The 26,075-nt window shown below is 42.2% G+C and overlaps 1 pseudogene; it reads left to right on the top strand.

The window, feature by feature from the left end:
• The window catches only part of LOC140495621 (sodium- and chloride-dependent neutral and basic amino acid transporter B(0+)-like), a 228,720-nt pseudogene extending 204,067 nt beyond the window's left edge, over positions 1 to 24,653 (top strand).
• Positions 24,654 to 26,075: the final 1,422 nt, after the last annotated feature.

The following is a 26,075-nucleotide window of genomic DNA, read 5'->3' as shown; positions in this document are numbered from 1 at the left end:
GCTATTCATGTTATCCTCCACACCTTCACTGGTTGAGCTTCACTCCTTTTTACTTTTCATTGCTGGCTACTGAATGATTGTGGATAGTCAGCTGATCCCTGTCGAAACCCTCTTCAGTTCCCAATCCCAGGATGTTTATTGTGTTACTGAGCATCTGTTCCATTTAACAGAAGCAGGTCCCAGCCTTTAGAATGAGGATGTAACTCTGTCAATATTGTTACTGAAGGAATATTCTCTGAACAGACTGCTTCATCGACCCTCCTCTGGATCAGCTCTCAGCAATCAAATCCTGGCTTGTTATCCATGACACCATCGGTGGATTGTCCTTTTCTTGGGTCTGTCAATGATGGACCATTCACAGCTGGAAAATTTGTTGATTCCTTTCTCTGTTTTTGCTGAGGTTCCAAATTACAGTGTCAGCTTCCCAGTGGCAAACCTGGAAGGTGGATGGGGATGGGGATGTTGCACCCATTCTGTCAAACATAGCGTTTCTATTTAAGGAACTTGGAATGGCTCTGCTGGCTTTGGAGTTTGAGGCTGCTACCACCATAAGGAATGGGGAGAGACCCAAGATGACTATGTTTCTCACTCCTTGCTGAATATCCTGGTGCAGGATCTGAGAAATGACAGTGTGGAATGTTCTCCCAACCACCAGAGGAACACGACAGTGTCTTTGAGCAAGGATGGAAATCAGCAGCAGTAGTATACTCTCACCAGTTACCAAGGAGATGTGGGATCTCAGAAGGGAGGGAGAAGTCAGTGGGACACCACTTTCAGGTGCCAAGCCTCTATCACTTAATTATATTTCCCTGGGCAGTGATGCACAGAGTAACACACCTTCCAACTTCATCAATTCCCCTCTTGAAGTGGCTCACACGTCCATTGAATCACTCTCCTCCTCATCTCAGTGTCTTCTCATGCCCATGCCTCATTCAGTCCTCTCTATGCAAGTAGGGTACATGATTACACAGTGGTTAGCACTGCTGCCTCAACATCAAGGACCTGAGTTCGATTCCAGTATTGGTTGGCTCCATTTGGAGTTTGCACTTCCTTTCAGTGCATCCATAAGTTTCCTCCGAGTGCTCTGGTTTCCTCCCACAGTCCAAAGATTAAGTGGACGGGCCATGTTAAATTGCCCATAGTGTCCAGGGTTCTGCAGGTTTGATGAGTCAGCTATGGGAAATATGGTATGTAGCAGTTGTGGAGAGAAAGGAGAGTTACAACTTCGGGTGCGGTGACCATTCCTCAGAACTCTGGACGTGAAATATTAATTCCAGTTTCTTTCCACAGATACTGCCAGATTTGCTGAGCTTCTCCAGCAATTTCTGTCTTTGCTTCAGATTTCCAGCATCCACCATTCTGTTTGTTTTGTGCTGGGAAATAATTGTTGGAAATGAGATGCTTTTGCTGTTCATGTTGACTGTATTGGACATGCCTTTAGACAGTGAAAAGCCTCAGGATATTTTGTACAGTCAAAAATGACCCCATGTGGATTCCAAGATGTATGGTGGGACAGCAACTTTTAGATCTTTTGCTACTCTCGGCCGCCCCTCCTGAACCTCTCGTTTTTATGCCCCCTAGGATCGGACATCTCAAGGGAGGGATTGTGTGAAAGAATGTAGAACATTGGCTCCAAGAAACTGTTGCATTACACACAAGATTTGATTGAAAGCCAGTGTGGAGCTTGAGGGCTGATATTCCAGTGAATATATTCGTATACTTTGGTAATTGCTAATTATATGGTGTTGATCGATCCTTTACTTCATGTTGAAAAATCAAAGCAAAAGCTTTCTGTTCAATGCACAGATTGTATTCTCAGCTACAAGGAAGACCAGGTAATAAATTCCCTGACAAACACATGCCTGTGTTGCACTCGAGCATCTCCTTTATGTAAGGTGAAATCTGAAGGTCTCAAATGAATTGGTCTGCTGGGAATATAACACTAGGATAATGGCTCAAACATTTATCTTATACAAGTAAAGTTGCAATTTGAAGTCACACTGTTCTGTCAATGATGGTATTTATTTACACTGGAGTCATCTGAATTGAAATGTTCTGTGGTTTTAACTTGCAAATCAAAAATGTATGATTAATCCTGATGTGTGTGCAATGTATTTCAGCTTTCCTTTGCTATTTTCCAGGTGTGTTTCTTATTCCCTACACCCTGATGCTCGCTTTCATTGTGATGCCAATGTTTTACTTGGAATGTTCCTTTGGGCAGTTTGCCAGTCTCAGACCTGTTACAGTGTGGAAAGCTGTGCCCGTGTTACAAGGTTAATGTTTATCCAGCACTGTGAGCTTGTTAAAGGTTTAAATATTGTGTTTAATTCATGTTAGTGGAGCCTAAGGCCAGCCTTGCTCGATATCCTTTATGCAATCTGGTCTGGATTTGGTTTTGCAAAGAGTGATAAAGTGAACAGAGAGATGCAATGAATGTAATGTTTTCTTCCCCCCCCAGTTTAGTGAGCTATCGAACCAAGATCAGGGGAACCTGTTCCTTAGTCCCCAGCATTAGTAATGGCTGTGTGCTCCATTTCTTTTTGTAATAGAAGTGATAGCTCCTTGAAATTTTTGCTGTTTTACTTAAATAAAACAGTGCTGCTGAAAACAATTTATACGTGTTAGAAATATTTTCCATTAGTGCAAAGTGGTGAAACAAATTCAAATTCGCTGATGAGAAATGTTAGTGGGAAAAGTTAACAAGTTAAATGTTTTGAGAGCAAGAAGGATACCTGGTTTGCTACTTTGCATTTTAACAAATAAAGTCCAAATCTCACAGGTCATTGACACAGCAGTCCCTGAAGAACCAAGAAGGGAAATAACAGACCAAGATCCTGTCACTGATTGCCAACTCTTCCATCACAAGTGCATATATGAGTACATTGGGTGAGGACTGGACCGTGTCCAGCTAGGATGTCCCTCCGGGTTAATGGTTAATGATGTTAAAGGGTTAGGATCTTGGCTGTAAAAATTTAACTTGGACCAGCGACCAGTGGGTGTACAACACATTCTCCCCATGTCTGCGTGGGTTTCCTCCAATTGCTCTGGTTTCCTCCCACAATCCAAAGATGTGTGGGTCAGGTGAATTGGCCATACTAAATTGTCCATAGTGTTAGTTGCATTAGTCAGGGGGAAATGTGAGGAATGGGTCTGGGTGGGATACTCTTTGGAGGGTTGGTGTGGACTTGTTGGGCCAAAGAGCCTGTTTCCAATTTATACTTAAAATTTAATCTGCCAGAAAAAAAATTGCTAGATTGGGTTCAAACTACAGGAAAATCAGAAAAAGGGCTAGAATGAATTTGCATCATTTAACTAATTCATTATTTGCTTTGAGATTCAGAAAGTAATAAGGAAATCAGTTTTTTTTTCTTTTAATTCATTCATGGGATGTAGGTGTTTCTGGCTAGGCCTGCATATATTATCCTTGCTGAATTGGTCAGAGGGCAGTTTCGAGTCAACCACATTGCTGTGGGTAGGGTTTCCCATGTAGATCAGACCAGGGAAAGATGGCCATTTCCTCCCCTATAAGACATTCATGAATGAGATGGGTCTTTAAAATTGATAATGGGTTCATGGTCACCCTGACTTTGGACTGAGATAAGGAGGAATTTCTTCACTCACAAGGTGATGAATCTTTGCAATTCTGTGCTTTAGAGGGCTACAGAGACAGAGTCGTTGAGTACATTCAATACTGAAATTGTTAGAATTGTATATTTAAAACATCAAGTGATATGGAAGTAGATCAGGCAAATGATGTTAAAATTGAAGATCAGCCATGGTCTTGTTTCATGGAGCAGAATTGAGGGAATGAATGGTCTACTTCTGTTCCTGTTTTCTAAGTTGTCATATTCTTCATATGTTTTCCTAAGAAGTCTGATTCCTTACTAGGATATGACTGAAGCTTTTTTATTTTAAAATTAATAATTACAGATTTTATTCATTGTATTAAAGTACTTGATCTCGGAAATAATTTAAAAGTAGCATGGAGATGCCCCAGGAATACTTCAAATAACTAATTGCAACTAAACACAGTTGGTTTTGCTGACTAGCGGAATACATTTACACTAAATCAATTCAATTGTAAATAGTTTCTAATCAATATTCCTGCTTCTATTTCAAATTCAAGGTGTGGGAATTATGATGGTCCTGTTCAGTACCATTATAGACATACAGTGACATCATTGGTTGCACTCTGGACTATCTGTTTACTTTCTTCCAGTCACCCCTGCCACGGGCAGACTGCTTCAGTTGGTGGGGAGCAGATGAAACATGCAGCAGGACTCCCAGAGGTACAGTGTTAGCTTCTATTGGGGAAAGTATAGACATCTTAGGCTGATGGCTGCTTGTAACATGTAACTGTAACATGTAACATGGCAGCATGGTGGCTCAGTGGTTAGCACTGTTGCCTCACAGCACCAGGGTCCCAGGTTCGATTCCAGCCTTGGGCGACTGTCTGTATGGAGTTTGCACATTCTCCCTGTGTCTGCATGGGTTTCCTCCGGGTGCTCCGGTTTCCTCCCACAGTCCAAAGATGTGCAGGTCAGGTGAATTGGCCATGCTAAATTGCCCGTAGTGTTAGGTAAGGGGTAATTGTAGGGGTATGGGTGGGTTGCGCTTCGGCGGGGCGGTGTGGACTTGTTGGGCCGAAGGGCCTGTTTCCACACTGTAAGTAATCTAATCTAATCTAATCTAATGAACGCGTGTCATCAAACATTAGAGGCTTTCACTATTCATCTACCCGTTCACTGGGCTCCCAGCCAGGAACATATTTTGTTATTATTGATCTTTGATTGAAGAAAGTGATGTAACAGGATCTTTAGGCAGGAATAGCAGGCTGTCTGCACATTGAGGGACTTCTGACATGAGTTTCTCTCAGATCTGCTGCAGCAATTGTTCTGTGCAGTCTAAGGAAGCCAGCACAGCTATTGTTCAAAGTGCTCATCGTTTTACCCATAATGGACAAATCTTCCTGCCATTGCATTGTCAGATGTATGTGGGATGGTGATAAGGAATTGATGAATTGCCCATCATATTGTCAGTCTTTGCAATATCTCAGATTCTGAGCTGAATGAGAAACGTCACTCGGTTCAATGATTCTTAACCGAATACTTACCCAACCAGTTGGGCAGAGTAAACATGTTCCAATAGTTGACTCTGAGGGAAGGTGGCTCAGTGGTTATCACCACTGCTTCACAGCACCAGGGACTCAGATTTGATTCTAGCCTTGAGTAACCTTTTAGTCTGTGTGGAGTTTGCACATTCTCCCTGTGTCTGTGTGAGTTTCCTCTGTTCTCTGGTTTCCTTCCACAGTCCAAAGACATGCAGGTTAGGTGGATTGGCCATGCTAAACTGCCCAGAGTGTCCAGGGATGTGCAGGCTCGGAGGGCTAGTAATGGGAAATGCAGGGTTATAATGATAGAGTAGTGGGCATGGGTCTGGTTAGATGCTCTTTTGAGGCTGGTGTAGACCTAATGGGCCGAATTACCTCTTTCAGCGCTGTAGGGATTTTAATAATCTATGCTTTTAAATCAAACACAAATGCTGGATCTCTTGAAATGCATAAAGGTGGATAAATCCCCAGGACCTGATCAGGTATACCCTAGAACTCTATGGGAAGCGAGAGAAATGATTGCTGGGCCTCTTGCTGAGATATTTGTAACATCAATAGTCACAGGTGAGGTGTCAGAAGACTGGAGGTTGGCAAACGTGATACCACTGTTTAAGAAGGGCGGTAAAGACAAACCAGGGAACTATATACCGGTGAGCCTGATCTCTATGGTAGGCAAGTTGTTGGAGTGAATCCTGAGGGACAGAATGTACATGTATTTGGAAAGGCAAGGTCTGATTCGGGATAGTTAACATGGCTTTGCGCATGGGAAATCATGTCTCACAAATGTGATTGAGTTTTTGAAGAAGTAACAAAGAAGATTGATGAGGGCAGAGCGATAGATGTGATCTATATGGACTTCAGTAAGGCGTTTGACAAGGTTTCCCATGGGAGACTGATTAGCCAAGTTAGATCTCATGGAATACAGGGAGAACTAGCCACTGTTTAAGAAGAGTGGTAAGGACAAGCCAAGGAACTATAGACCAACGGGTCTGACGTCGGTGGTGGGCAACTTGTTGGAGGGAATCCTGAGGGATAGGATGCACATGTATTTGGAAAGGCAAGGACTGATTAAGAATTGTCAACATGGCTTTGTGCCTGGGAAATCATGTCTCACAAACTTGATTGAGTTTTTTGAAGAAGTAACAAAGAGGATTGATGAGGGCAGAGCGGTAGATGTGATCTATATGGACTTCAGTAAGGTGCTCAACAAGGTTTCCCATGGGAGACTGGTTAGCAAAGTTAGAACTCATGGAATACAAGGAGAACTAGCCATTTGGATACAGAACGGGCTCAAAGGTAGAAGACAGAGGGTGGTGGAAGAGGGTTGTTTTTCAGACTGGAGGCCTGTGACCAGTGGTGTGCCACAAGGATCAGTGCTGGGTCCTCTACTTGGTTAGGTCACCCCTCAGCCTTTAACGCTGCAGGAAAAACAGCCCCAGCCTGTACAGTTTCTCCCTGTAGCTCAGATCCTCCAACCCTGGCAATATCCTTGTAAATCTTTTCTGAACCCTTTCAAGTTTCACAACATCGTTCTGATAGGAAGGAGACCAGAATGCACGCAATATTCCAACAGTGGCCTCACCAATGTCCTGTACAGCCACAACATGACCTCCCAACTCCTGTACTCAAGACTCTGAGCAATAAAGGAAAGCATACCAAACGCCGCCTTCACTATCCTATCTACCTGCGACTCCACTTTCAAGGAGTTATGAACCTGCACTCCAAGGTCTCTTTGTTCAGCAACACTCCCTCGGACCTTACCATTAAGTGTATAGGTCCTGCTAAGATTCGCTTTCCAAAAATGCAGCACCTCGCATTTATCTGAATTAAACTCCATCTGCCACTTCTCAGCCCAATGGTTCATCTGGTCAAGATCCTGTTGTAATCTGAGGTAACCCTCTTCGCTGTCTACTACACCTCCAATTTTGGTGTCATCTGCAAACTTACTAACTGTACCTCTTATGCTTGCATCCAAATCATTTATGTAAATGACAAAAAGTAGAGGGTCCAGCACCAATCCTTGTGGCACTCCACTGGTCACAGGCCTCCAGTCTGAAAAACAACCCTCCACCACCACCCTCTGTCTTCTACCTTTGAGCCAGTTCTGTATCCAAATGGCTAGTTCTCCCTGTATTCCATGAGATCTAACTTGGCTAATCAGTCTCCCATGGGGAACCTTGTCAAACGCCTTACTGAAGTCCATATAGATCACATCTATCGCTCTGCCCTCATCAATCTTCTTTGTTACTTCTTCAAAAACTCAATCACATTTGTGAGACATGATTTCCCATGCGCAAAGCCATGTTGACTATCCCGAATCAGACCTTGCCTTTCCAAATACATGTACATTCTGTCCCTCAGGATTCACTCCAACAACTTGCCTACCATAGAGGTCAGGCTCACCGGTATATAGTTCCCTGGTTTGTCTTTACCGCCCTTCTTAAACAGTGGTATCACGTTTGCCAACCTCCAGTCTTCCGGCACCTCACCTGTGACTATAATTTTATACTGTTCTTCTTGAGAATCCTTGAACTGGCTTCCAGTAGCAAAGCAGAACTTGACGATTCCATTTCCCAGTCATGGCAAGGTAACTTGTCCATCATCCTTAAACCTTTACTAGTTCTTTCACTTTGAAAGAATGTATTACTGCATGCATTCTGCCTGATGGCTAACGGGAATGGGCTTTTTCCTCAGTGACCACTGGAACTCCTGTATCTATCTGGCTCACTGTCTGTTTCTCTGTCTGCTTGTTTGCTGCCTACCTCTGTCTGCCTGCTTGCTGTCTGTCTGTCTCTGTCTGCCTGTCTCACTGCTTGTATCTCTGCTTTTCTTGCTCCCTATCTCTGCCTGCCTGTCTCAATGTTTGTCTCTCTGCCGAGCTGTCTGTACTCCCTGCAGTCTCTGTTGAGATGTTCCAAGTCAGTCAGTCTGCAATATCAATACCAGCTGCCTCTCCCTTTGTGTTCAGCTATTAAATCTGGCACTTTCATTTCAATATGACTTTACCCAGATCCTCTCTTCCCAACAGCAACTAGATCACATCTGATATTGATTGCATCAGTAATAGGAGATGACATGCATTTTTGGCCTTGAGCTTACATGACCATAGCAAGTTTTGAGAAGATTTGTAGCTCAGGTTCAGGTTGAGGTTTTGAATGTAGGTTTGCTCGCTGCGCTAGAAGGTTCATTTCCAGACATTACGTCACCCTACTAGGTAACATCTTCAGTGGGCCTCAGGCAAAGCACTGTGGATAATTCCTGCATAATTAGCGTGCTTCACCTGAGGCCCACTGAAGATATTATCTAGTATGGTGATGAAACATCTGGAAATGAACCTTTACATGACCATCTTCCAAATCTGCGCACTCACGGCAACTTGGACATTTAGTACTATGGAGTCTTTGTTATAATGGATTTATGAATTGCAATGGGATATGTGAAATCTCTAGTTTCTCTTCTCATCTTTAATTCAACTTAAAACACAAAACCAGAGACCCTTCCATGAAATTCTCCATCCATATTTCATATTTAAATATATATTGATGACTCACTTTGATAAATCAGATTAAAGGAACTCTTTATCTTTAATGTTGGACTATGTGATTAAAGTATGTATCAAATAAGATTTGCACTTACATGCAGAGAACCAACCAAAGCTGGATGGTGCCATGTGTGCAGTGTACTGACTGTACTTCTCTGTCTGCCTCATCTGTTACCTTACTCATATGAGTGGAATGATTCAGTCAGAGTGAAACAGTGACCTTGATTATATCACTAGAAATGACAGCAATGTTCCCAGTGAAGTGCAATTCCAAAACACATTCCATATTTTCCAGACCCACTCTGCAATCTCACTCTGAATGATGGATATTTTTAAATCATTAATACAACATGGCTGTTGGCAAACAATGAAACTTGTCCCGATGGATCAGAAATCTCCATTTCTCACCAGGGTCCGAGTGAGCAATACTGGGAGTAAGTACATTGTTGCAGAGCTACACCTATAACCTGCACAGCTGGGCCAGTAATTCCTATTGGGAAGGTCAGTTGGTGAACGTTCTGTTCATTGAGATCAAAACTGTTTGATTTCAATAGAGATATTATTTATGATTAGATTACTTAAAGTGTGGAAACAGGCTCTTCGGCCCAACAAGTCCACACCGACCAACTGAAACCCATTCCCCTACAGGCAATTTAACTTAGCCAATTCACCTAACCTGCACATTTTTGGACTGTGGGAGGAAACCAGAGCACCCGGAGGAAACAACGCAGGCACAGGGAGAATGTGCAAACTCCACACAGACAGTCGCCTGAGGCGGGAATTGAACCCGGGTCTGCTGGCGCAGTGAGGCAGCAGTGCTAACCACTGTGCCACCGTGCCGCCCAATTTATGTTGTGCTTCTCTTTAAAAAAAACAACATAGCAAGGGTCGCTTCTTTAGGTAATTGCTTCCTGGTTTACTTTAACAATGTTTGTACAAGCAAGCATTTATTTTTATGTTCTTCGAAGAAAAAAATCACCACGAGAATTCCTAAATACTGAACAGCTGAAATTATCTGTCACTGATACGCCTTTCTCTGTGTTTTTATTTGAATGCAGTTTTGTGTTTAACCCATAGTCCCGGGAAATGAATTGGGGGAAACTGTCAGAAGGTGTTGTGTTTAACAAAATGAAAGAGTTGAAATCATTAGGAGATACAGTGTATAATTTTAATGTAACTTCACAGGGATTAATGGAAGGTTGCTGCTTATAGTAGGTGTGGAACACAATGAGTGCAGCAGTGAGCTTTCTCATTGTTGTTTAACATTCCATCTCTGGGTTTCATGACTGATCACTGAATGTGGGTACAACAATAATGCAACAACAATACAACCAGCCAATTGATTCATTTTTTTGTTAAAATGAAGAGGAACACATCGGGGTCCTTGTGATTTTAGCAGTTATGCCAACAAAAAGGAGAGATTGCAAGGCTGCTCCCTTTCCACACAACACATACAAACCATCACACACACCCCTACCTGTTCTGATGCATGATCTGACGGAGTACAAAGACATATTACTGTGGAAGATGCCAGCTCTTAGACCAAGCATGTGGATGAAGTGGACAGAAGGAGCATTGTCACTTGAAACTAGATTCAGAGTCCTAAGAGATTCATAAATTTCATGGGGGACAGGAAAGGTGAGTTCCATTATATTTTCAGTTGTTGACCTTTGGGAATCGGTGTGCAAAGCGTTCTCTCTCAAAGCATTCCCTCTCTCTCAAAGAACTTCATCACATTCTCTAATGTTTGTACTCACTGTGAGGTTTATGCCATCTCCCAAACATGCTTCATTGTCATTTAGCACTTTGCTAAAATATCACAGTGTTCTCCAGCTTTTGACTTGTGAGGGAGTTACATGTGCACCATAAGAATTGAAATGGAGAAATGTAACATGAAAATTCGGCCTCTGCTGATGCTTTCACTTCCCAACCTCTGCTCCTACTCTGAGGCCACCATTGATACTACATACTTCGGAAAATGAGCAAAGGTAATGTTTCAAAAAGGGTTATTGTTGGAGGCTGCAGGAAACTCACTCCAATTTGATGATGCTATAAAGAAATAAGGGGGGAAAAGCCAGAACATCTTCGGATCTTGTCATGTGAAGATGTACATTCACAGATCTCTTAGCAACAATGTCTAAACTCTAATCTAACTTCTGCCTGATTGTTATCAAGTAATAAATTGCATCTTGTTAAAAGGAAACCCTCTTGTCATTCACCTCATTAATGTCTTTTATTTATCACTGTAAACCAAGTAGGCCCTAGACCCTCGGAAAGACGATGGTCACAGCAAACTATCACAGACACAAGCTGGTAATGGTTGACACTGCAGCCCATACAGAAACTCCAAAACCCCTGCCCTCTTGTACAGGTAATGGTCTCTTGGTGGGGTGATTGGAAGTCCCAAAACTGAGGCAACAAATATCACAAGCATTTCATTTTCTAAAGTGTGGGGCTGACCAGGCTGCCTAAGTGCGGTGGATGCTGGAACAGTAAATAAATTTAAGGACGGGTTAGATAGATTTTTAACTGGTAATGGGTTGAAGGGCTATGGGGAAAAGGCAGGAAAATGGAGGTGAGGAGCATATCAGCCATGATCAAATGGCAGTGCAGACTCGATGGGCCAAATGGCCTAGTTCTGCTCCTATACCTTATGAACTTATGAACAAAGGTTCAACTGAAACCACAGAGGTAACATCCCATAGGGGTAATTGGAAAAAGTAAGAAGGGTCTTTTTATTTTAGTTGCACAAGAGAATTCATTTGGGTGATTATTGAAACTCCTGTATTCGTTTATTACAAAATGTAAATGAATCATTTCAGTTCAGGTTTCTATTGTCCAGTCACCTTGATGCTCCCTCCCATCTTCCAAATGTACATTTGCCTTCAAGAGAATGGTATGATCAGAGTGAAAGCAAAGGGTGTGACTGAATTGGAGAGCTTACTGTCTATGAGAATGGTTTGAGTTTGAGCTGTTTTGGTGGTTGTGGTCATGGGTTTGACATTGTTCATCCACTCATCTGAATGAGTTTGAGATTTTCCTGGCAACTAATTGACTGGGTTTTGGGATTCTCCTCATCTGCAGCCTGACCATTAACGTTGAATGACACCTAGAACTGTCCAGGCAACCCAATCACTAGCTCATTGATTGTCCCTGTGACCATGTGGCCATGGCACTATCTCTCCATGGTGCCAGTCATGGGGATTCTCCAGGCTGAATTGAACCACGTCCTCAGTGGATAGCCCTTATCACCAATGAGCTACCCACTCCCAGCAAATAACTGAGGTACAGCCTGCAGGCCTCCATGGCATCTTTCAGAATTTCTTGCAGAGACATGCACAAAAAGCTTCTGGTGACAGACCAGCTGAACACTGAGGGAGTGGAATCCATTTTGGGTTATAAATACTCCTGAGGATGCCTTGATTGCCACACCTTTTCAGTCCAGGCCTCTCTGTAATAATGGGAACCAGTGACTGCACTAAGAGCTCTCTGTGTCTGACTCACCTCAGCTATCTCAAAGTAGTGGCCTTGGCAAACATGTCTCCCAGGAGATACACTTGTGGGCTGTGGGATTGTGAAACACTATGGATGTCATCAACACATTCTTGGAAGAAGCTGGAGGTGATTCCATAGTTGTATCTACATGCAAAAGACAGTGATCTTAGATCTATATCAAACTTGAAACCTGCCCATTGTATGATAGGAGAGTGAACTTTGAAGCTTCATTTGGTTAGATGTGGCTATGTGATGTCCAGTACTGAGATTTTGTGCTTGTTGATCCATCATTCTGAGGGTTTCAGTCACTGAGGCAGGGACTCTGGGGGAAGCTGCGTAGATCTGGAAAAGTGATTGAGAGCATTAACGTGAGCAATTTATTTCAGTATGAAAGGGAAAGAGATCTGCAGATGTCAAGACTGAAATATCTTCATCTCACCCTATTCTAATCTCCTACTTAAATGAGTGATGACCCCCAAAGATTAAAAATAAATAGAACAATTCTGTCCTATTTAAATTCACTTATGCTTTACTGGGGTAACTCATTTGAAATCAATTCCTCCTATTCCCAGAATCTAAAATCTGATAAGCTTCTCTCCCTGGTCAGGCTGTTTATTTTACTGCAACGTTCCTGTATGTGGTTCTGACCGTATTCCTGATCCGAGGGATTACCCTGGAATGAGCCTAAAAAGGGATTGAATTCTACATCGGAAAGCAGTTGGACCTCTCAAAACTGACTAATGCTGAGGTAAACACATCTGAGCAATCCATATGATTTCAACTGGAATTTTGTGTCAAAATGTCTGTTTATTTCACATTTCTGTTTATTTTACTCTTGGTGCTCAAGATAATTGAGAAAGGCCCAAGTGTTTGTTTGGATTGTTGTTCACAGTCACAATTTCAGTCATTGCTTTTTGGTGCAGGAAGTGATTTGGGGGCAGTTATTGTCCTTCAGTTCAAGAAATATAGCCCTATTTCTTACTTTACGTTTATAGTCATTTGTCAGTTCCTCTATTTCCCAGCCCTGGATCCAACATCCAAACCTTTGTCATATCTTATCTAAGGTCTTTGAAAGTCTTTCACAGGACATTACTCTTGACTACTCTTTTAACATGACCACCCTTTAAGAAATCCTTGTTAGCTATTTACGTCATGTTTTCTTGTGCACAGATGTTCAATTAGTTCATCTTTCAGCAAATATTCTTATATTGTTCTTTACACTCATCATGTGACCTGGGTCACTCTCCCCCAGATAGTTCAGTTTCCCTTTCTGGAATTCAGGAATTACATTTGCTATTCACCATTTCTCAATATGTTTTTCTTTGAAATTTATACCTAAGTAAAGGTGCCTCTCCTCTCTCCTGCTTTGTTCCTTCCATTATTTGATGATATTCCATCTAAACCTGGGATCTAAACTGCCTAAATTTTGATCAGCTTCTCTTGTATATTATTCCTTGATATTTTAACATTTCTGAAATGGCTCTTTGCTTCGATTGTTGTTATTGCTTTTTTGTTTTCTTTTCAGTAAAAACATTAAGCAAAGGCAAAATTATTCCCTATTATCATTCTCTCCTGTATATGTTCATTTTTTCTTTAAATATTATCGAGCTTTGGTCATTATAGCTTCATATCCTTTCCCTTCATCGCTTTTTAAAATACCCACATTGCATGATCTTCATTTGTTACTCATTACCTTAGTCCTTATTATAACAATTATTTTCCACACATTTTCTCAAATGTTTTCTCCCATCTTTGCTGCTTCATTTATTTTAATTAGATCCTTACTGGTGATAGCAGCCTTCCATCCCATAAGATGATGGGACCATGTTGGTCAATCTCTCTCCCTGAATAAGATTTTTAAAAAGACATAATTATCACTTGTGGATTTTTGTTTTGTATTCACAACTTGTTCTTAATTACTGTTTTTGAAAAAAGTAGAATGGGAGTTACTAGGTGTCTGTGTACACGTGGCTAGTAACGAGGTGAGTCATTCACTAGAAAGCATGGCTGATATTGATAACATCATATTGGGAAAATTAACAATTAGTTCACGGTTTCAATTGAAATCTTTTTCCTGTGCTGATGATTTCTCCCTTCTATTTGCCAGGTCTGGAAAGTTGCTGTAACACAGATTTTCTATTTTCTTGCAGTGGGTTGGGGCAGTTTAATAACACTGTCATCCTACAATAAGTTCCACAACAACTGTTACGCAGATACCATTGTTGTCTGTGTTGTTAATTGTGCTACCAGTGTGTTTGCTGGATTTGTCACCTTCTCCATCCTTGGCTAATAAACAACATAAGCTTATTTCAGAGGTTGTCCAGTCAGGTAACTGCAGAGTCACATTTATTGTCCTCTGTTAAAATATATCTGACCCACGATGTAATTGTTTGGGTTTCTCGACCTCATATTATCTCCTCTCTTGAAAGGAAACAGAAAGTTTTTTTTTGTATTGCATTCATCAGGCCTGATGTACAAGATACCAAACTTGGAAAGTGAGCACTAATTTATACAGCATGAGAAGAGGTTGGTTGTACTGTTGCTGACAGCAGGAGCTGTTGGCGGTCAATCTTAGCTGGAAATACTTGAACCAGGCAGATAGACTGGTTATGGTATCATCATGGGGAGTACTGCAGGGATTGGCAGTCTCCATGACCCTTTCCTCACTGGAAAAGTTACAATGTGTGGCTATATTCTATTTGGCAATGTAAAGGAGGGTCACATATGTCATTTTAGTATTCCATGCATTCCCTACAAGACCATTTTGCATGGTACCGACTTGAACAATTAGAGTCTACCTGCTTGATTAGCAATTAATGGTTTCTGGTGTACCTCTATGCTACACATTGGCCAACCAGACAGTAATATTTTCTCATGTTGTATAAAACCGATGTTCCCTAACCAACTTTGGTTTCTTGCATTCCAGTCCTGATGCGTGCAAGACAAAAACCTTCAGATTTCAGTCTCTTTTAGATTCCGTATTTAATTTCTGTATCGCTGAGGTGAAACTTCTGTCAAGAAACAATGATACTTTAGAAAGGAACATTCCTTCAGTTCCTTCCCACAGTCCAAAGATATGCAGGTTAGGTGCATTGGCCATATGAAGTGCTGAGTTACAGGGATAAGGTCGGGGGATGGATCTGGGTGGGATGCTCTTCAGAGGGTCAGTTTGGACATGATGGGCCAAATGGTCTGCTTATACACTGTAGGGATTCCAAGATGCTGTTTTTTTTTCTCATATTCACTCTGTTGACAGATTTTGGAGTCAATTCCATTGTACTAAGGAGGGAAAGAGTAACTGGGAAGGAGATGGGAAGAGTGAGAAAATGGAATAGACAGGAAGGAAGAGAGAAAATGTGGAAAATATGAAAAGAAGGGGAAAGAGTGGGGGATCCAAATGGAACAAACATTGAAGGATTTGACAAACCAGGGGCGAGAGATGGGTGAGTGATCATGCGAACAGTGCATATAAGTGTTGACACACATGGGAAGCAGAGCGGAAGGGAGGCCAGTGAGAAGATGTGTTGAAGAAACTGAAGTGGAGGAGGAGGATAAAACTCAGAAGCAAAGGCACATGATATTTCAAGAATCAAAGCCACACAACTCTCAGCAGAAACTGGATGGCTTTGTTGCTGAGATTAGAGACTATGAACAGAATTGGAATACCAAACAACTGAATGTTTCAACGTGATGGAAGAGAGCCACAAAGTCTCAGATCCATTACTACACAAAATGTCATAAATTTCAACAAAAAAAAATTCTTCATTAATTATTGAGTATTAAATTAAAAAGAAATGAAACAGTTTGTGAATTACTGTTTTAAGTACAATTAGTTGACTATTTCAATTGTATCTAGGTTTCGGTTTGGCTTTCATTGCCTACCCAGAGGTCCTTGCACAGTTGCCATGGGCACCTTTATGGGCCACGTTATTTTTCTTCATGCTGATCACTCTACGACTCAGCAGTCAATTTGTAGCTGTAGGTAAGAACAATATTACTTTACTTCCTTTCCACTTTGATTAAAAGAGAGCTATTGCGATCTAGCCTTTGAGTCTGCACAGGAACCCAATGCTGCACATATCACGCAGGGTTAGTATTAGGACTAGGGGAGTTTTGCCCAGCTAAGGATGCTGCTTACAGCAAAATGGCACATTCCCAGGGAATCACTGTCAACATTTATAAAGGGGACTTGTAATAATCTTAATATGACCTCAACTGGGGTTATATCTATTTCAGACCCAGGTTCTGAAGCTTCATATACAAGATTCACTGATATGGAAGGTGTCTCACGTTTCTCCTGGGGTATGCCAATTCAGTACATATTTTACTAGCTGTTTGCATATCGACAAATAAGCACAGAGGCAAAAACATTTCTAGGCCGGTGGAAGAACCAAGATGTTGCATTTATCATAACTACTGGATATCGCAAGGTATTGAAATGCCTGTGAACTGTAATGTAGGAAACAGCATTGGTGTAACGTAGGAAATATGGTGGCTAACTCAAATACTGCAAAACCCAGCAGCAATATGGAAAAAGACCAGATGATGTATTTTTTTTCATGTTGATTGACTTACATCTACCCTGTCCTCCTTCCAAGACATTCACCCAAACGGGCAAATGTGGACTCAATTTTGATATCACATCTGAGGATGGCATTTCCAAAAGTGCAGCCCTTCTGCAGTATTGTATTGAAGTAATTTTTGTCTTCCAGCCCTGTGTGAGAAACACTGGTTAGTGATTGTTGCTGACAGACTTATGGTGCAGTGGGTAATAAACCTATCGTTGTGCCACATCGGGAGCTGATGGTATTTTTACTGTTAATGTGCTTTGAAACTTTGTACATATTTGTCCACATAACACATACTACAGAGGAGACAGACAGGAGGCTGGAGGAGCCCAGCAAGCTAGGCTGCATCAGGAGGTGGAGAAGTCGACATTTCAGGTTGAGACCCTTCATCAATGCTATCTGTTTATAAGCCTACAATTCCAAAGTTACATACATGACCTAGGTTTTGTACTTATGGATATTACTATGGGTTATATGCACATAACTGATTGACTGAACACACTACCTTCACTACACTGACTTCATGACATAGTAGCTGAGGATGAAGTGGGTCCCTTTATACTGAATAGCACATATCATGGAGATAGTTTAAAGTACTTCTCTGTCAGGTCTGGAATTATGCCAGATTACAACAGTCCTATCTGATCTTTGGTCTGGGGAGTTATGGAGTTATTGGGTGAGAGGGAGGGGACATTTGTTCCCTAGGACCACAAAGCTGATTAATATTTGACTGTTAATTTCACCAGAAGCCATTATAACCTCATTGCTGTGATCAAAGCATCTTTCTATGAAGGCTGGTGTATGCTTGGTGCTGTATCTCCTCAGTGTACCATGTGTGACACAGGTTTGTCATCTTTCGGTATTTTAGCTTTGATTTCACATACAGCTATCATTAGATTGATGCCTTTCACGAAGTGAAGCCCTTGTATTTTAGTCGTCTTCTTTTCTCCACCCACTTCAATGTTATGAAGTGCTGTTAGAGCTTGATGATCCTTATTCAATACAGAGCCTGGGTAAAGAACTAAAACTCATCTCTAAGTGTCCTTAAAAAGATAGCAATGACCTGAAACATTGCAGTCCTCATGGTGGACGTGCCTCCAGATGTCTACGGATTGCCACAAAATTACAGAATATTGATCCAGTAACAATGAAGGAAGGGCAATATACTAAGAATATTTTAAAAAGAGCTGCATTGGGCCATTCAAACCCATCCACCCTGTTCTACTATTCAATAAAATTACAGATGATGTAATCATGGCCTACTCTCAACTTTACGGCCTGCCCTTTGTATCTTTGTGGGGGTGTGTGTGAGTGTCTGTGTGTATATAGGTGTGTGTGTGAGAGAGAGAGAGTGTGTGTGCATAGTGCAATGGTGGTTACCTGTAATGTGACATCAACCCAAGATCCTGGTTGAGGGACCTCAACCGGGACCTTGGGTTCATATCACATTACAGGTGACTACCATTGCACTATACACAAGCACAGACACTCATGCACACACAGGCACTCCTATATACACACGCACTCTCACACACACACACAGGCACACATATACACAGACACGCACACAGACACTCACACACACCCTTACAGACACACACTCCCACACCCACACAGGCATCCTCTCAGAGACTTTGACCACTCTGTACTCATGCACACACATAGACATTCTCTCTCTCAGACACCACAATCCCCCACCCCAGACATGCAAACACAGACAGACAAAGACCCACATGCACACATATATTTTGTGAGGTGAATTTGTACTTGCAGAGTTACATTGTACTTTGCTCAAAAACGGCATGAATTCATGTAAAACTCTGTTTTCTCACTTTTTAGATTAGAATCAATCTAAACTTCATGGCATAGACAGAGAACACAGGGGACTACCACCTTCAACATATTGTCTAGCTAATGCCCATTGTTACAGCTAACCTGAGAATGCAACTTTTAAAAAGAGGTTTTGTGATTTACACATGAAAGAAGTGAAACTATCATGGTATTTGAACAGATGAAAGACTCAACAGACAATCAAGGTATTTTTCAATGTATAATTTCAGTTACATCACAGTGTAAATTTTTGCTATAAATTCTGTGCCTTAGAATTGTGTCCTCCACTATCACCTGATGAAGGAGTGGCGCTCCAAAAGCTAGTGTGCTTCCAATTAAACCTGTTGGACTATAACCTGGTGTTGTGTGATTTTTAACTTTGTCCATCCTGACATGGAATTGTATTCACTTTCCTTTAGTGTTACTGGCTCACGGTCCTGGAACTCCCTCCCTAATAGCCCTTTCTTCCACAGTACAAGACTCCAGCGATTTGAAAGGGCAGCTCAGCATCTTTTCCAGGACAATCAAGGATGGGCAATCAATGCTGACCCAGCCTGTGATGACAACATTCCACGAACGAATTAAAATAAAATAAAATTGGTGTTTTATTGCAGCATTTACCTTTCTCCTGTCTCCATGAGCAGAGTGCAGAAGATGATTGACCCTTTTTTGCACACTATCAGGCATCCCATTTTACACAGACCACAGCTCTCACTCCTGCTGCTATCTGGGTCCAGCCTGGCAGGGACTGGTGGAATGGTCTGTTTCTTTGGTCCATTCTGTGCTCTTCCAGGTACGGACCCCACTCAGGAGCTGATTTTATCCACGGGAATCTCAAGATTCTTTCCTAGGAAGTGAGGACTGAGCTTGGCTTCCTTCTGCACTATATTTAGGGGTTAGCACGACACTATGATACATTATTCTTGGCTTTCGGCATCCAGCTGGCCTTTAAATATGGCGCCAGAGGTTTGGAAGCTGGAACATCACAGCAGTGATGAGCACTTCCATCTCACTCGCTGCCAGATTCACCGAGTGAAACAAGGTGACTTAATGGTTCACACTGCTGCCTCACCGTGCCAGGAAGTCGGGTTTGATTCCAGCCTGGGGTGACTGTCTGTGTGGGGTTTGCACATTCTCATAGAGTCATAGAAATGTACAGCATGGAAACAGAACCTTCGGTGCAACCCGTCCATGCCGACCAGATATCCCAACCCAATCCAGTCCCACCTGCCAGCACCCGGCCCATATCCCTCCAAACCCTTCCTATTCATATATCCATCCAAATGCCTCTTAAATGTTGCAATTGTACCAGCCTCCGCCACTTCCTCTGGCAGCTCATTCCATACACGTACCAGGCTCTGTGTGAAAACGTTGCCCCTTTGTCTCTTTTATATCTTTCCTCTCTCACCCTAAACCTATGCCCTCTAGTTGTGGACTCCCCAACCCCACGGAAAAAACTTTGTCTATTTATCCTATCCATGCCCCTCATAATTATGTAAACCTCTATAAGGTCTCCCCTCAGCCTCCGACGCTCCAGGGAAAACAGCCCCAGCCTCTGTTCAGCCTCTCCCTGTAGCTCAGATCCTCCAACCCTGGCAACATCCCTGTAAATATTTCTGAACCCTTTCAAGTTTCACAACATCTTTCCGTGAGGAAGGAGACCAGAATTGCACGCAATATTCCAACAGTGGCCTAACCAATGTCCTGTACAACCGCAACATGACCTCTCAACTCCTGTACTCAATACTCTGACCAATAAAGGAAAGCATACCAAACGCCTTCCTCACTATACTATATACCTGCGACTCCACTTTCAAGGAACTATGAACCTGCACTCCAAGGTCTCATTGTTCAGCAACACTCCCAAGGACCTTACCATTTAGTGTATAAGTCCTGCTAAGATTTGCTTTCCCAAAATGCAGCACCTCGCATTTATCTGAACTAAACTCCATCTGCCACTTCTCAGCCCATTGGCCCAGCTGGTCCAGATCCTGTTGTAATCAGGTAACCCTCTTCGCTGTCCACTACACCTCCAATTTTGGTGTCATCTGCAAACTTACTAACTGTACCTCTTATGCTCGCATCCAAATCATTTATGTAAATGACAAAAAGTAGACGACTCAGCACCGATCCTTGTGGCACTCCACTGGTCACAGGCCTCCAGTCTGAAAAACAACCCTCCACCACCACCCTCTGTCTTCTACCTTTGATTCAGTTCTGTATCCAAATGGCTAGCTCTCCCTGTATTCCATGAGATCTAACCTTGCTAATCAGTCTCTCAAGGGGAACCTTGTCAAACGCCTTACTGAAGTCCATATAGATCACATCTACTGCTCTGCCCTCATCAATCTTCTTTGTTACTTCTTCAAAAAAACTCAATCAAGTTTGTGAGACATGATTTCCCACGCACAAAGCCATGTTGACTATCCCAAATCAGTCCTTGTTTTTGCAAATACATGGACATCCTGTCCCTCAGGATTCCCTCCAACAACTTGCCTACCACCGAGGTCAGGCTCACTGGTCTATAGTTCCCTGGCTTGTCTTTACCGCCCATCTTAAACAGTGGCACCACATCTGCCAACCTCCAGTCTTCCGGCACTTCACCTGTGACTATCGATGATACAAATATCTCAGCAAGAGGCCCAGCAATCACTTCTCTAGCTTCCCACAGGGTTCTCGGATACACCTGATCAGGTCCTGGGGATTTAACTGTTTCAAGACATCCAGCACTTCCTCCTCTGTAATCTGGACATTTTGCAAGATGTCACCATCTAATTCCCTACAGTCTATATCTTCCATATCCTTTTCCACAGTAAATACCGATGCAAAATATCCATTTAGTATCTCCCCCATTTTCTGTGGCTCCACACAAAGACCGCCTTGCTGATCTTTGAGGGGCCCTATTCTCTCCCTAGTTACCCTTTTGTCCTTAATATATTTGTAAAAACCCCTTTGGATTCTCCTTAATTCTATTTGCCAAAACTATCTCGTGTCCCCATTTTGCCCTCCTGATTGCCCTGTTAAGTATACTCCTACTTTCTTTTTACTCTTCTAAGGCTCTTCCTGTGTCTGCACTGGATTCCTTCGGATGCTCCAGTTTCCTCCCAAGGTCTAAAGATGTGCAAGTTCGATAGATTGGCAATGCTAAATTACCCACAGGATCTAGGGATGTGCAGGCTAGGTGGATTAGCTATGAGGAATGCAGGGTTACAGGCATAGGGTGGGGGTGTGGGTCTGGGTGGATTGCTCTTCAGAGGGTCGGTGCAGACTTGATGGGCCAAATGGCCTGCTTCCACATTGTAGGGATTGTAAGACTCCGATTGGTTATGGATATCCTGAGAAGTAGAAGATTGCGCAAAATAACTTACTCCAAACCATGACGCCATGAAACTCCTTTCCACCATTCTCAGTTTATCGGAATTTCCTAACCTTAGTGTCCCAGGCATTGCTTATTTTGGATGAAGTGTATTTTTTTTGGTTTTCACATACAACTCATTTTCAAATATTTCTTTCTTAATCCAGGCTGGGATCTACTGGATCAATTGAATTGATCCAGTGCTGGATGGGGACTTCTAGCAACTGCTCTGTTGGAACTGATTACTTTAAACTGGATCTATGGTTAGTAGAATCTGTGTTTCGAAAAAATAAATGAGACAGGCAGTGCTTTCTGCCCATCTTTTACTGGTCTAGCCCGTTTGGTCTGAGTGAGTTGTCATTGTGGTCAGTTTGGCAACAGCCATTTTCCAGCTGGTTGCTGATAGGAATGTTGTATGAGCCAAATGGAATGAAATGAGACAATGATCAATCCATATCAAGGCAAATGAACCAACAGGCAGGTTCTGCTTCAGTTGTCTGCAGGATTTTGTAAGATGGCCGAGGGCCCTTTTGCTTTTCTTCATATTAGGACAGTGGACTCAGTTTGTCGTCCATCATGCCCCCGTTCTGATAACAGAGGCCTGTCAATCTCAACAAAGATCAGAAACCAGAGCCTCTCCTTGAGTAAGTACCGATTTTATGGGACTTGTGGACAAATTTCAGAGGTAATCAGATTGGTGACAGGGTCGAGAGTGTGGTGCTGGAAAAACACAACAGGTCAGGCAGCATCCAAGGAGGAGAATCGACGTTTCAGACATAACCCCTTCATCAGGAAACCCTTCATTAATCCCTGATGAAAGGCTTTTGCCCGAAACGTCAATTTTTTCTGCTCCTCAGATGCTGCCTGGATGCTGTGCTTTTCCAGCACCACACTCTTGACTCTGAGCTCCAGCATCTGCAGTCCTCACTTTCTCCAGATTGGTGAGAGGGAAAACTCTGCTCATCCTGTTTGAAACCCAGAGTGATCCCTTCTCTGGTTTAACCTGTTCATTAGTGCTGTCCTGAACAAGATGAACTTTGACAATTAACAAACTGCCCTGAAGACAGGACAAAGTGACTGATGGTGTCTCTCTGCTTCCTTGTTCACAGGGCTGAACAGATTCATCAAGGACATTGAGATGCTGATTGGGGAAAGGAATTGGCTCTTCTGGCTGTGGTGGAGAGCGTGCTGGTTTTTAATCTCACCAAGTTTGCTCGCAGTAAGGAGATGTTACATCTTTTAATGTTTTAAACAGAAAATGAAGTGCAGATAATCATTCTGTTTTTGATATGATTTTATGCCTTCATTTTAAACAAATGATCTTGGTCTGGTCATTAGTAACATTTGCCCCACCAACATATGGACCTGTTGAATACCCTGTCTGGGCAATAGCACTGGGCTGGTGTATGACCATCTTCTGTATTATGTGGATCCCCATTGTGGCCGTAGTGAGAGTTGTCCAAGCTGAGGGCTCCACCTTGTGGCAGGTAAGGAAACACTAAAATAAAACCAGAAACTGCAGATACTGGAAATCTGAAACAAAAACAGAAATGGCTGGAGAAACTCAACATGTCTGACAGCATCTGTAGAAAGAAAGCACAGTTATCATTTCAAGTCCAGTTCTGAAGAAGAGTCACTGAAGTTGAAACGTTAACTCTATTTTCTCTCCACAAATGCTGCCAGACTTGCTGAGTTTCTCCAGCAATTTCTGTTCTTTGAAATTTAATCGAAACGTTTTATCCAATTCTAACTGGATCTTCAATGGGAAAGCACTGGAAAGTTGAAGAGATGCCATAAATAATGATTTCTTGTTGTTGTGTGAGGGCTTTAGGACCCTGGAGCAAGCTTGTGATGAAGTTGTTGAGATATTCCCCAGTGGGCATAAATAGCATCGTGTGGATGGAGATAGGTTGGAATAACATCAGTGGCATTAAGTACAATTTTGGAAAGACTTCACCCCTACTCTCTCACACATACATGTAACATGCCAACACACAGACATATGTGTGTTTAACATATATGTATGTACATGCAAGTGTACATGCACATTGAGATATACAAAATTATAGAAGTAAATGAGACATATATTCGTAATTCCTCTCTGTTTGTATGAGAGAATTAAGAAAAACTTCAGAATACTGCAATTAATCGTAATATGATTGTCAACCAACATGAAAATTACTCTCTTGAATTGGAATTAGCGTTTTTGTTCAGGAAATTTCTCGGCAGTCCTTCAAATCAATTCTATCCACACGACCTATTATGAATGTCTCTGGCATTCTTCAAAAATAATTATATCAGTTTTCTCACAAAGTATTTACAAATTCTATATTAAGATCCAAGCTGTCTGCTGTCATCCCTCCTATTGCCTACCAGTATGTTCCTCTCAGTTTTTCATCAAGCTAACAGTCAGCAATTTCCTGAGTGAGATCATTCCCTCTTATGAAACTTTGGGACTGCCCAATCCTCCCTCCACAATTTATCTTTTTCCTGTCAGTTCCAACTGCAGGATGACCAGATTCGGATCTGGATTTTCTGTCAGTGGAAGTTCAGTGATGGAGAGAAATCAGGCAGAAATGATGAAACCTTTCCATTTTTCTTTCCCAGAAAATTTCTGCCGCTTGCACATCAACTCCTGATTGGGGTCCGTACCTGGAAGAGCACAGAGGGGAACGATATAGAAGCAAGCTTGATTCTATGGATCCCCAAATTGTCTACAACTTCTGGCAACACCTGAGATCTGAAAACTTCTAATATAATTCAAATCACCTTGACGATGTACCACTGATCTGGTATACTCCCTCTGTCACATCAATGTGAGTTTTTCAAGGATAGTCAGTAAGTCAGTTGTGATAATCCAGATATGCTGTATGTCAGTTACTTCCTTGAAACCTGGCATTCCTTTGCCATATGTTTTGTTTCAATGTCTTTTTAAATCACTTGGATGCTGTTGAACTATTTTTCTATTATTCAGGGTTAGACTTGGATTCTCTTGTTAAATTGTCCCAATGTCGTCTTCATAACTACTGGGTTCCTTTCAGTTCTTGTTGGCAATAGTCGATTGCTTTTGAGTTTATATCTCAGCTTTGACTAAATACTTGGCTGAAACTTCATAGGCATGGGAATTTATTTCAAATTAATTGGAATAGCATGACAACACTTTGCAAGCTGTCTTTGTCTGTTTAATAAACCACACGGGATTGAAGTATAAATTTAAAAAGTAAATAAGATGATAGAGTCATAAAGTCATAGACATGTACAGCACGGAAACAGACCCCTCAGTCCAACCTGTCCATGCCAACCAGATATCCCAACCCAATGTAGTCCAACCTGCCAGCACCTGGCCCATATCCCTCCAAACCCTTCCTATTCATATACCCATCCAGATCCTTTTAAATGGTGCAATTGTACCAGCCTCCACCACTTCCTCTGGCAGCTCATTCCACCCTCTGAAAAGGTTGCCCCTTAGGTCCCTTTTAAATCTTTCCCCTCTCACCCTAAACCTCTGCCCCCTTGCTCTGGACTCCCCCACCCCAGGGAAAAGACCTTGTCTATTTACCCTATCCATGCCCTGCATGATTTTATAAATATGATGTTGAACATATATAAATGATCAGGTTGTAAGTTTGCTTGCTAAGCTGGAAGGTTTGTTTTCAGACGTTTCATGACCATGCTAAGTAATATCATCAGTGAGCCTCCGGTGAATCGCTGGTGTTCCGTCCCACTTTCTATTTGTGTGTCTTGGTCTGTTGTGGTGGGTGATATCATTTCCAGTTCTTTTTCTGAGAGGTTGGTAAATGGGGTCCAAATCGATGTGTTTATTAATGGAGTTCTGGTTTGACTACCAGGCCTCGAGGAATTCCCATGCATGTCTTTGTTTAGCCTGTCCTAGAATGGATGTGTTGTCGCAGTCAAAGTAGTGTCCTTCTTTGTCTGTGTGTAAGGATACTAGTGAAAACTGGTCATGTCTTTTGGTGGCCAGTTGCTCCTCATGTATCCTGGTGGCTAGTTTCCTGCCTGTCTGTCCGATGTAGTGTTTGTTACAGTCCTTGCAGGGTATTTTGTATATGACATTCATTGTGCAGGCTGTTGGTACAGGGTCCTTTATGTTCATCAACAGCTGTTTCAGTGTGTTGGCAGTTTTGTGGGCTATCATGATGCCAATGGGTCAGAGTA

Source organism: Chiloscyllium punctatum, chromosome 25, assembly GCF_047496795.1.
Source record: "Chiloscyllium punctatum isolate Juve2018m chromosome 25, sChiPun1.3, whole genome shotgun sequence".
Classification (NCBI taxonomy): domain Eukaryota; kingdom Metazoa; phylum Chordata; class Chondrichthyes; order Orectolobiformes; family Hemiscylliidae; genus Chiloscyllium; species Chiloscyllium punctatum.
The sequence above is the reverse complement of the archived record's forward strand: the minus strand, read 5'-3'. Positions and strand labels throughout refer to the sequence as shown.